An 11,545-nucleotide genomic window follows, 5' to 3' on the forward strand; every position below is an offset into this window, starting at 1 on the left:
AGATGGGTTAGTTTCCATGTTTTGCTCGGATCCGAGATAGAGTTTCGGCACCACCTCCCTGTTGTTCTTCGGATACACACTCTCCCTGCCAGGACGTGTATCGGGCGAGCAACGGGGAGGTGCTGCCGAAATTCTGTCTCGGATCGGAGTAGAGCACGAAAACTAACCTCATCTATGCATCCGCGGGTGGGATTAGGACCTATCCTCACCTATTAGATAGTAGGCACGCCGTGCAGATGCGACTGATGGTTATATTACTCCGTTATGTGTATATGCTAGAGGATGGATAACCGTGAGTGGATGTACACAGGACGTCCAAGTCAGGCTCAAATCACCCGTGAATGGATGGATAAGACCGAGAAATTCTTGGACCATGCATTTAAGGCAGCTAAGGCAGTGAGAGACACATTTTGTCCCTGCAGTGAATGTGAAAACAAGAAAAGAAGAACAAGGAAAGTCATGATGAAGCATCTTTGCAAGTATGGATTTATGCTAAACTATACCCGGTGGGTGCACCATGGTGAAGCCTACCGTCCTAGAGAGGAGGTCGTGAGACAAGGCTTGGAGGCATTTGATGGTGATGGCGGGTAGCAGGATGGTTAGGTGACTATGAGGATGCGACGTTCGCTGAAAGACCTACGGAGGATGAGGAGGAGGAGCCAGAGCCAAGCGCTAAGGCATTCTTGGCCATGTTGGATTCGGCACAGAAGTTCCTACATGAGAAGACAACGGTTTCTCAACTGGATGCCATTGGGCACCTACTGGGGTTGAAGTCCCAGCACAACATGACTCGAGCCTGCTTCGATGCTATGATGGCAATTATTGGGGATCTGCTTCCGGAGGGTCATCATCTGCCGAGCAGCTTGTACGAGTCAACGAGACTCCTTCGGGCACTGAAGATGTCGTATGAGCAGATACATTGTTGTCTGAAGGGGTGCGTCCTATTTAGGAAAGAACACAAGGATGCAAAGTACTGTCCAAAGTGTAAATCCTCTAGGTATGTGGAGGTATACAAAGGTGATGGCAAGAAGGAGCAGAATGAGGGCATCCCCATGAAAGTCCTACGACACCTTCCGATCATACTGAGGCTCCAACGACTATTCATGTCCGAGGAGTCCACAAAACAGATGACATGGCACAAGAATGGCATTTGATACAATCCTGACAAGATGGTACATCTAGTAGATGGTGAAGCATGGAAAAGCTTTAATGGCAACCATCGTGGCAAAGATGAAGAGGCTCATAATGTATGTGTTGCGCTGGCAATGGATGGGTTCAATCCTTATGGAATGATGTCGGCCCCATACACTTGTTGGCCCATGTTCGCTATCCCCCTCAATCTCCCCCCCCCCCCCCCCCGGGGCCCTACTTCAATGGCAAAACATATTCTTGACATTGATAATTCCTAGACACCCAGGAAACAAAATGGGTGTGTACATGGAGCCTGTTTATGATGAATTGATCAAGGCTTGGAATGAAGGCGTATGGACTTACGACCGAGCTACAAAGAAGAACTTCAGAATGTATTTTTGGTACCAGTACTCCATGCATGACTTCCTAGCATATGGGATATTCGCTGGCTGGTGTGTCCACGGGAAGTTTCCATGCCCGGTATGCAAGGTAGCTCTATAGTTTATTTGGTTGAAGAAGGGTGGCAAGTTCTCATCGTTCAACAAGCATCGAAAGTTCCTCTCTTGACCATGCATTCAGAGAAGACACCAAGAACTTCACGAAAGGTGTCACAGTGACCGACCCTGCACCTCAGAAGATGACTAGTGCCCAGGTTCATGCTCAGATAGATGCTCTCGTGGTCCCAACGCAGAAAGATAATCTAAAGAAGGGTAAAAGAAAGAAAGGCAATCCAAAGAAAGATAATCCAAACAAAGATCGCTTTGTGGGCTATGGTGTGGAACATATGTGGACTCATAAGTCGGGATTGGAGAGGCTTCCCTATTTTGATGACCTTCACCTTCCACATAACATAGATGTAATGCACACTGAGAAGAATGTCGCTAAAGCACTTTGGGCAACACTCATGGACATTCTTGACAAGACAAAGGACAACCCTAAGGCCAGAGTAGACATGGCAACACTATGTGATAGACCAAAGCTACAGATGATGCCTCCAAGAGATGGCAAACCATGGAAAAGGCCTAAGGCTGATTATGTCTTGGAAAAGAAGCACAGGACGGAAGTGATAGAATGGATGCAGACATTAAGTTTCCCTGATGGGTTTGCAACGAATTTGAGGAGGGGAGCGAACCCAGATACTGGCCGAGTCATAGGGATGAAGAGTCATGACTTCCACATATGGATTGAGTGGCTTCTTTCATCGATGGTTTGAAGCTACGTCCCTGAGCATGTCTGGAAGGTGCTGGTAGAGTTGAGCTTTTTCTTCCGCCAGCTTTGTGCCAAGGAGATATCTCTAAGAGTGGTTGAGATGGAAAAAATGGCACCCGAGTTGCTCTGTAAGTTGGAGAAGATCTTTCCACTTGCCTTTTTCTTGTCGATGCAGCATTTGATTTTACACCTCCCGAATGAGGTACGAATGTGGGGGCCCATGCAGAACCGTTGGTGCTATCCAATCGAGAGATGTCTAAAGACTGTTCGCCAGAAATGTGGAAACAAAGGCAGGATTGAGGCTTCCATAGCAGAGGCATTCATTCGTGAGGAGGTGTCAAACTTCACAACATCATACTATAGTGAGAACCTCCCTAGCGTGCATAATCCACCCCCTCGTTACAACGAGGACGAAAATGAATCGACCCTCAGCCTATTCAAAGGGCAACACAGGAGATCAAGTGGAGCGTCCAAAAAGTTCTTGACCAATGAAGAGTGGTGCAAGATCATGCTCTACGTGTTGACGAACCTTGAGGAAGTCGACAAGTATCAGGGGTAAGTTCTCAATGAACTTGTTACATACTCCATAAATTTTCTGCATCCAACAACCTTGTTGCTTGTCGTTGCAGGGAATTTTTTATCAATACTGGCATCATCCAAGGCCACCTTCTGACCATGAACAAGAGACCCTTCGTCAACATGGTTCGCCTGATTTCATTACATGGTTCCAAAGAAAGGTACCTTCTGACCAACTTAGCTCGTTCTAAGTTTGGCATTCCTAGTTGCCTAATTTCATTTCTCTCCTGCTTGATCTTGCAGTGCCAAAGTGATTTGTCTATAAGTGCTAAATTACGACAAGTGGCCAAAGGCTTTGACTATAAGGTCTCATCATTTAACGCTTATGACGTGAATGGATATCGCTTTCACACAACAGGCTACGAGAAGAGTCAGCCCAATGCAAGGACCACGAATATCGGAGTATTTATGCCTGGAGTAGTTATGCCCAACGCTGATTAGGAGGACTATTATGGTACAGTTGAAGAAATATACGAGCTCAAATACCATGGTGAAAAAGCACCTAAGCCTGTCGTATTCAAATGCCAGTGGTTTAAACCTGCAGTACAGAGAAAGTCCCCTAAACTTGGGATAGTCAAAACTAGATAGGATTCCTTCTATGAAGGAGATGATGTCTATATTGTGGCTCAACAAGCTAGGCAAGTTTATTATTGTCCATATGCTTGCAAAACCGACCCACGTCTTTAGGGTTGGTGTATTGTGCACAAGGTATCACCACATGGTAAATTACCTCGCCCAAACGATGATGATTACAACTTGAACCCACCCACACATGATGGGGAGTTCTATCAACAAGACGAGGGGCTACCAGGGATGCTTGAGATAGACTTAACCAGAGAGATTGAAATGGAAGTAGACGAGGAATGGGTTGTTGATGAGGAAGCTACAGATGAGGTGCATGATCCGAGAGACTTGAAAATGCTTGACGGACTACAACTAGGCAATGAAAGCGATGAGGATGAGGCTTTTGATGATTTCATGGCTCTTGATAGTGATGACGATACCTATCGTCCAGATAATCCCGATCATGAAGAATATTAGAAATACATGTAATACTATGTTATTTTGTAATTACATTTTCTTTATTTTGCATCCCTTGCTAAGTACTTCTCGTTTATCTGGACTAATACTAGTTTATTCTTTTTAATTGCAGGTGATGGGGCCCACTAGGAGGAGCTGTCACTCGACTTACTCGAGACCAAGGGCACGTCAGCGACTGAGGAGATGAAGACATCATAGAGGTAGAGCAGGCCTAGGCGGGAGCTGTCGACTGACCACGAGCGTGGCTCCTTGCGCTCTTCTAGGGACGACGATATCCGTCTGCCCATGGTGGGTGAGGACGCCGTTCCGCAGATGTACGACGACGTCGTTCCGCACGTGTTTGAGGAGGGGGTTGTGCACATGTCCGAGGAGGGGTAGGGGGTTCAACTTCCTCTACAACCTCGAAAACCTATAAGTGAGGTCCCAGCCAGCTCCCGAAGCGACCGATTCCTATTGACCACCGCCCACTAATTGCACCCGAGGGGGATAGGTAAGTAACTTCATATGTTCTTCATTTGATATGTTGAAAAATCATAATAAGAGCTAATAATAACTATTGTTAACCACTTGTGTAGGAACTGGATGCTTGTGGAGGAGGGGGTCGAGGCTCGCAATGTCAATGGGATCCTGGGACTTCTGTGCAGGGAACACTTCCCTGCCCTGGTGTGGACATCGGAGGATGAGGACCTACAGATACCCTCGTTCGACTAGTACGCCCTCTTCCCCGCCGATGGGCACACAAACTTGGCGGATCAGGTGATTACGGAGTTGTGGGTAAGCCTTTCTCGCTCTACAGCCCTCAATTCATTGCATTCATTTGACATTCTTGAAATAAAATAATGGATACCTCGTGTCTTTATGTAGGACTTCTTCAGATGCCAGCCGGGATGGGAGGAAAGGGCGTATCAGGTGGCTTACGCTTCCTATAAAAGGCGTGTCTTAGACTTGTATCATGAGTCCCACCTCCAGGCGCACATTGACTACAATGCCACCTACCGTAATAGAAGAATCAACAGAACTCAGGCAAGAAGAGAGACAGAGATTCTGACAAGGGAGCAGTACCTACAGGTAAATAGAAAACATCTCCTATTGATCTCTTTTCAGATTAACTATGCCTAATTTGATCTTCTGATGGCTTGTAGGTGATTCCGAGCTGGTGCGCCACCTTTCCCGATTGCTGGGCTGCTATAGTGGACAAATGGTTGGACATGGACTGGCAGAAGGCGCACCAAGAGAAAAACGAGCACCGTATGATGATGCCAGGTGTACCTCACCATCAGGGCAGCACCAGCCTCAGCAAATACAAAAAGGCATATGTAAGTCTCCACCATTTGTCTAATCTAGCCATGCTCAATTCTACATGATTCCTAACCACATGTTGTTGTCTTTCTCGCAGGAGGCGGCGCACGGTGGCCAGCCAATTGGCCAACTCACAGCGTATGCTCTGGCCCACATGGGCCCGGCAAAGTCCAACATCGAGTACAACCCGGATGCGGGCCCAGAGGCATACACCAACTCCAGCGTCCACACCCGCCTCAGTTCATACACGGAGGCATCAAGGTTAGTCCACAGGCCGGACTACGATCCGAGGACCGAGGAGCGCCTTGATCCTGAGCGAGTGATGAGGATTGGGCAAGGCAAGAAGCATGGGTGGTTCTACATTGGCGATGGCATCCTTGACACGGGCTCTACTCCTCCTCTCAACAGCCTATGAGCAGCGAGCCCAAGCTCTAGCATGCCCATAAGCCAATGGCCGACAGTGGTGGTGGCACTCCAGGTAAGTATTCTAGTTTTATTCGTCGTTCTTTGACTTTTACATTCCTTAGCTCTGCATTATTGAAACATTAGGGTCAAATGTTGCAGGCTGAGGTGCGGCAACTTCGGGCCCAGTAGGAGGCCTAGCTGGCTGAGCGGGAGGCCAAGCGTCAGAGGATACAAGCTTTGGAGGCCCAGCAAGAAGGTTTGCTCAAGTTCGTGCAACAACTTGGGCAGCAACAAGGTTGGGAGATCCTAGCACAGCTACTTGCACCACCACCACCACCACATCATCGAGAGTCTACTCCAGTGAGTATGAGTACGGATGTTTTACTTTCTTTGCTCATGCTTAGTGTCAAACCTAGTGATGGCCTTCGTGCCGGATTTGTTGATGTGTCGGCCTTCGTGCCGGATTTGTTGATGTGTCGGCCTTCGTGCCGGAAATGTGGTTGTCGGCCTTCGTGCCAATGTTTTTCTTGCAGGTTTTGGAAACCTCTCCATGCAGGGGAGGTGCTGCCGAAATTTTCAACTTTCCTTTAAACTCCTTACATTTTTATCTTGTCACTCACGTGCATTCTCTTCTCTTTTTTGCAGCATCAATCGGGGGTGGCGTCGAACCATGTCGGAGGGTCATTGGCATCGCACGTCGGGCCATCACCACCTAGACACTCATCGGGATCATACCCTAGGGCATCCCAACCCTCACAGTCGCCGTGAGCTGCCTGCGGAGTCGTTTTTATGTATTGAACTTGTGAACTTGGAATAGTGTGTACTTTTGAACATGTGGATTGTAATATATTGTGGATTTCAGACAAATTTGGTCGTTTGTGATATATAAATGTGGTTTGTGATATATTGTTGTTGATTTGTGGTTTGTGATATATATATGCTTTGTTGTTTACATGGAAAAGGAAAAAACGAAAAAAAAAATTTAGAGGTGGCTTCCCCGAGTGCCTGAGCTGCGGCACTCGGCAAAGAGGGGTTTTTTAAAAAACAAATTTCTTTGCTGAGTGCCTAAGCTGCGGCACTTGGCAAAGATTATTTAAAAAAAATTCAAAAATCTTCCCTGAGTGTTGCACTCGGGGAAGAAAAAAAAGAAAACAGCGTCGACCGTCGGCCAACGGCGTCAAATCTTTCCCGAGTGCCAGCACGGCACTCGGCAAAGCCTTCCCCGATTGCACGATTTTTGGCACTCAGGAAAGACGTCTTTGCCGGATGAGGATTAGCCGGAGGGTCTTCCTCGAGTGTTGCACTCGGGGAAGGCTTCCCCGAGTGCAACTGGGCCTTCCCCGAGTGCAACTGGCACTCGGGGAAGCCACTGGCTGCTGTAGTGAATTCTAGTTGCTATGATCACTAGACACAAACAATGGCTATGTCACTACTCACTAATAGCTCTCAACAAGTTTACACTAAAGAGCTCCACTATGTGATACTAAACTAGCAAGCAAGACAAGCTCTCAAATCTAATTATACTAAAGTGCTTGACAACTAGTTTGCAAAGAATGTAAAAGAGTGAGTATAATGATTATACCGCCGCATCGAGGAATGAACCAATCATAAGATGAAGACAATCCAATCATCGGGAGAAATTCAATCATACAAAAGACACAAGATTTTTCTCCTGAGGTTCACATGCTTGCCGGCACGCTAGTCCCCATTGTGTCGACCAACACTTGGTGGTTCGACAGCTAAGAGGTGTTGCACAAACCTTGTCCACACAATTGGACACCGCAAGAACCTATCCATAAGTGAGGTAGCTTAATGACACGAGCAATTTACTAGAGTTGCATTTGGCGCTCCACCGGGGAAGACACAAGATCCCTCACAAGCAACAGATCGAGGCCGGAGACAATCACCAACTCTGCTCAACGATCCTCCAATCACCGGGCCATCTATGTGTCGACAAACACCAAGAGTAACAAGCTCACAACCAGCCCAAATCACCCAACTAGTGCCATGAGATGATGCAACTCAATGCAATGCACTAGAGGCTCTCCAATCTCACTCAAGATGATAAAATCAAGTGAACAAGTGAGTGGAGTGTGTTGCTCAGCTTTCGAAGGGTGTGCACAAGTGTATACGGTGCCAAAAGAGTGATCAAGGCAGGCCACACCCTCTATTTATATCCACACAAGCAAATAGAGCCGTTATACCCCTTGAAGTTGTTTCTGCGAGATCACCAGACAGGGCGATGCCTGGCACCGGACCTGGCGGTGACTTGCCCAATGGTCGAATTCCAACGGCTAAAAACTAGTCGTTGGGGCACCGGACAAGGTGGTGGTGGCACCGCCAAGGGGTGGCGGTGACCACCCAGCCGAGCCCTCCGCCCCATTTCAATGCTCTCTGGATAAAAGGGGCGGTTCGCTGCCGCACCCATGGCTGTTACCATGATGGTGCCCCCTTTGTTTTTGGTGCTCTCAGGTAAAGAGGGATGGTGGCACCGCCCTGCCTATGCTGGTGACCAGGCGGTGCACCGTCGTGCACCTGGCGGTGTACACCGGACACACCGGTGACCACCCTCCAACATGCTACTCTCGGCCACCTCTAGGTGGGCACCACCCTAGGGGTGGCGGTGCCACTAGAATAGTGGTCGTGCCAGCCCCAGCACTAGAGCTTCTCTGCCTCAGCCAGCCGATCACTGGACAGGCTAGGGCAGTGCACCACCACACACATGGCGGTGACTACCCCGAGGCAAACTCCTCCGTTAGCTGCGATTTCATTTCTCGATTTGATCCACAAGCAGTCTAACACTCTTTTTCAAGCGTTGCTAACCCTCAAAGTGTTTTCTCAAAACATGTTAGAGCCAAGTTAGCATTTCCCAAAACATTTTCGATAAATATTTTTGCTTGCTCTCAGATGTGCACTAGGCCTAAATGTAATGCATGAAGTCCAACACCTAGTGGCACTAGATGACTGAATTATCTAGTTAAGAACTCCTCTTAATAGTACGGCCATTTATCCCAAATGTGATCACTCTCCAAAGTGTCTTGATCACCGAAACAAAACCCCTATTGATACCTTTGCCTTGATCTCCATAGGATTTTATTTTTCTCTTTCTTCTTTTCCAAGTAGAGCACTTGATCATCATCACATGTGGCCATCTTCATTATTTCATGTGATCATCATCACTAATTGAGTGCCACTATCGACGAAATATGGTCGGCAGTCTACCTAGGGGTATGCCCAAGGTAGTAGATTATCGGCAGACTGATGCGCAAGCTACAAACAAGATGGTGACGCAAGACAGACATGAGGTTTTATCCAGGTTTGGCCGCCGTGAAGGTGTAATACCTACGTCCTATGTCTGATTGTATTGTTGTATGTCAATGAGAGATGTTTTTTAGAGGGGTCCCCTGTCCGCCTTATATAGTCTGGGGGCAGGGTTATAGATCTGGAAACTAATCCTAACCAGTTACAATTGCCATAGGTGGCCGGATAAGAATCCCTATTCTAACCGATCAGGATCTTGCTTGATCTCCAAATCTGCTTTGATTCCTTGCGTGGGGCTCCGAACAGATTGGCCGGGCCGCGCATCATCTTTTAGTGGGCCAGTCCCCCTGGTCCAGGCCGGCCCAAGCCTAGCCATAAGGGTATAGGGGTTAATACCCCCACAGCTAGTCCTCAAGCACCATGTATTATGCTGCGACACGTCGCTCGATCTCCTTTGGCTAATGCGATCCATCTTCATGTCATCCCCAACTGGTTGAAATATTGACCAATCGAATGTACCAGAATTCTGGTCAGAACAGAAAGCAGTAGACCATGATTATAGCCAAAGATTCCGGTTGTCCGAAGAATGCATGGTTCTCTAAAGAAAAAAGAAAAATATTTCTTTCCTTATCAAGTGTGCCCACTTGTATTTATGAAAAGAAATGTAAGTGACCCTTGGACAATAGTAGTTATGGCCAACAGTTAGAGCGTAGGGGTCGATAAAATAAGCACATTCACCGCAAGGTGAAGTGTGCCCACTTAGTCCCCGAACCTGGTAGTAGGTGACGTAGGCACGAGGTGCTAGGGTCTAAAAAGAATTTCCACTAAAGTTGAGAATCCAATCGTCGTACAAGTAATACGAGATGCACCGGTAGGTGCATCGTACCGATGTAGTCCCTGAGCTTGCTGGAAGGCGAGATATCAGCCTTGTAGCAAGGTCTAAATAAGTGCCTCTCGACTGTATGTGAGTACAAATCACATGTAGCCAAGGAGAACAGTCTCCGAGCAATGTTCGGAGAGTGGTCAGGGTAGTCCCCGAGCATGAGAGTGGTCAGAATAGTCCCCGAGCACAATAGTGGTCTGGACAGTCCCCGAGCATGATGGTGGTCTAGACAGTCCCCGAGCACGATGGTGGTCTAAACAGTCCTCGAGCACGATGGTGGTCTGAGCAGTCCCTAAGCACGATGGTGGTCTAGACAGTCCCCGAGCACATTAAGTGCGGCGAAAAACCATATGCCACTTGTACTATATATATATATTTTTACTTGCTCTGTCAAGTCCGATCTGACATGTCTGGTCAAAAAAGTAGACAGGTATAGCATGTCATGCTGCCTTCTTGTCTTTTCAAGCAAACAGTTGTGTGGCACCTGTAAGTAGGTGCATCAACGTGGGCCCTCTCACACTGGCAACGAAGAGGCACATACACTAGCCATGAAGAGGCGCATATATTGGCATGGATCTCGAGGCTGTGAAAACAACCGTCTGCGGTGCACACGCACGTCTCCCAAGAATCCCAGGCAGATGAAACAACGTAACTCTTGGGTTAAATACAGTATAGGATAGGCAAGTTACTTTTTACTGAACCCCATTGCCATTCGCAGCCGCAGCCATCTTCTTCCTCTTGCCAACCCTAATACCTCCGAAATCACCACCAATCAATCCTTTGCCAGTTCCTTGTTCATCATCAAGGCCAGATTCATGGTGAAAAGTGACGCGTAGAAGAAAGCAGGAGTCATGGCGAAGGAGTGGTGGAAATCAAGAAGCAACGAGCAGACCATTGAAGACCTCTTCACCATGGGGGTGCTCCACAACAAGGAGCTCGTAGGATGGCACGCACCGGAGGGCGAGGGGTACCCTAATCCACAACCAGGTGAGATCATGGTGTTCGAAGACTTCTTTAAGCGGGGATTTGGGGTTCCAGATCATCCTTTTCTTCAGGGGCTCTGCCTTTACTATGAGATTGGGATTTGCAATCTGCATCCCAACTCGATCCTCCTTGTCGCCACTTTCATTCATCTTTGCGAAGCATATGGCGGCTTACAGCCCCATTTCGATTTTTTCTGCCATCTTTTCTGTCTACAGAAGAAGGGAAGCGGCGGTTCGAAGATAGCCAGAGGCGTGTACCTCAACCTCCATGATGGGATGAAAGCCCAGTACCTGCACTGCCCATGGACATGTCGCTTGACGACTGGTACAAGAAATGGTTCTACATCCATGAGGAGCCAAACACAATCACACTGTGCGACGTGGGGTTCATTCCGGAGAAGAGGACAAGCTGTTCAGAGAAGCCCGAGCACCTAGAGTAGATTCCAGAAATATTTGGGATGATCCCATGGAAAAAACTAGACGGTCCGAGCGTGGTTGGGAGCTTCATTAGCCAACGGATCCAGCCCTGCCAGAAGAGGGTACATCCTGGCTACGAGTACCAAGGTAGCGCGGACCCGACAAGGACGAGGCAGGGGGTGCTTGACAAAAGCGAAGTCCAAGCCAGAATTAGAGAGCTATTTAACTTAGTTGATCCAAATTATGTCAGACTAAGCTACATTGAGCACGCTTTCAAGCTCGCCCGACCTCTCCCAAAGGTGACTTATCTTGCCTTGTACCCGTAGTCTTATATTGGTGT

General features: G+C 47.9%; 1 pseudogene; it reads left to right on the plus strand.

Annotated features, from left to right (window-relative positions):
* Positions 1–5,207: 5,207 nt before the first annotated feature.
* Positions 5,208–6,429, plus strand: LOC136513619 (uncharacterized; annotated as a pseudogene).
* Positions 6,430–11,545: the final 5,116 nt, after the last annotated feature.

This window comes from Miscanthus floridulus, chromosome 16 (assembly GCF_019320115.1).
Source record: "Miscanthus floridulus cultivar M001 chromosome 16, ASM1932011v1, whole genome shotgun sequence".
Taxonomy (NCBI): domain Eukaryota; kingdom Viridiplantae; phylum Streptophyta; class Magnoliopsida; order Poales; family Poaceae; genus Miscanthus; species Miscanthus floridulus.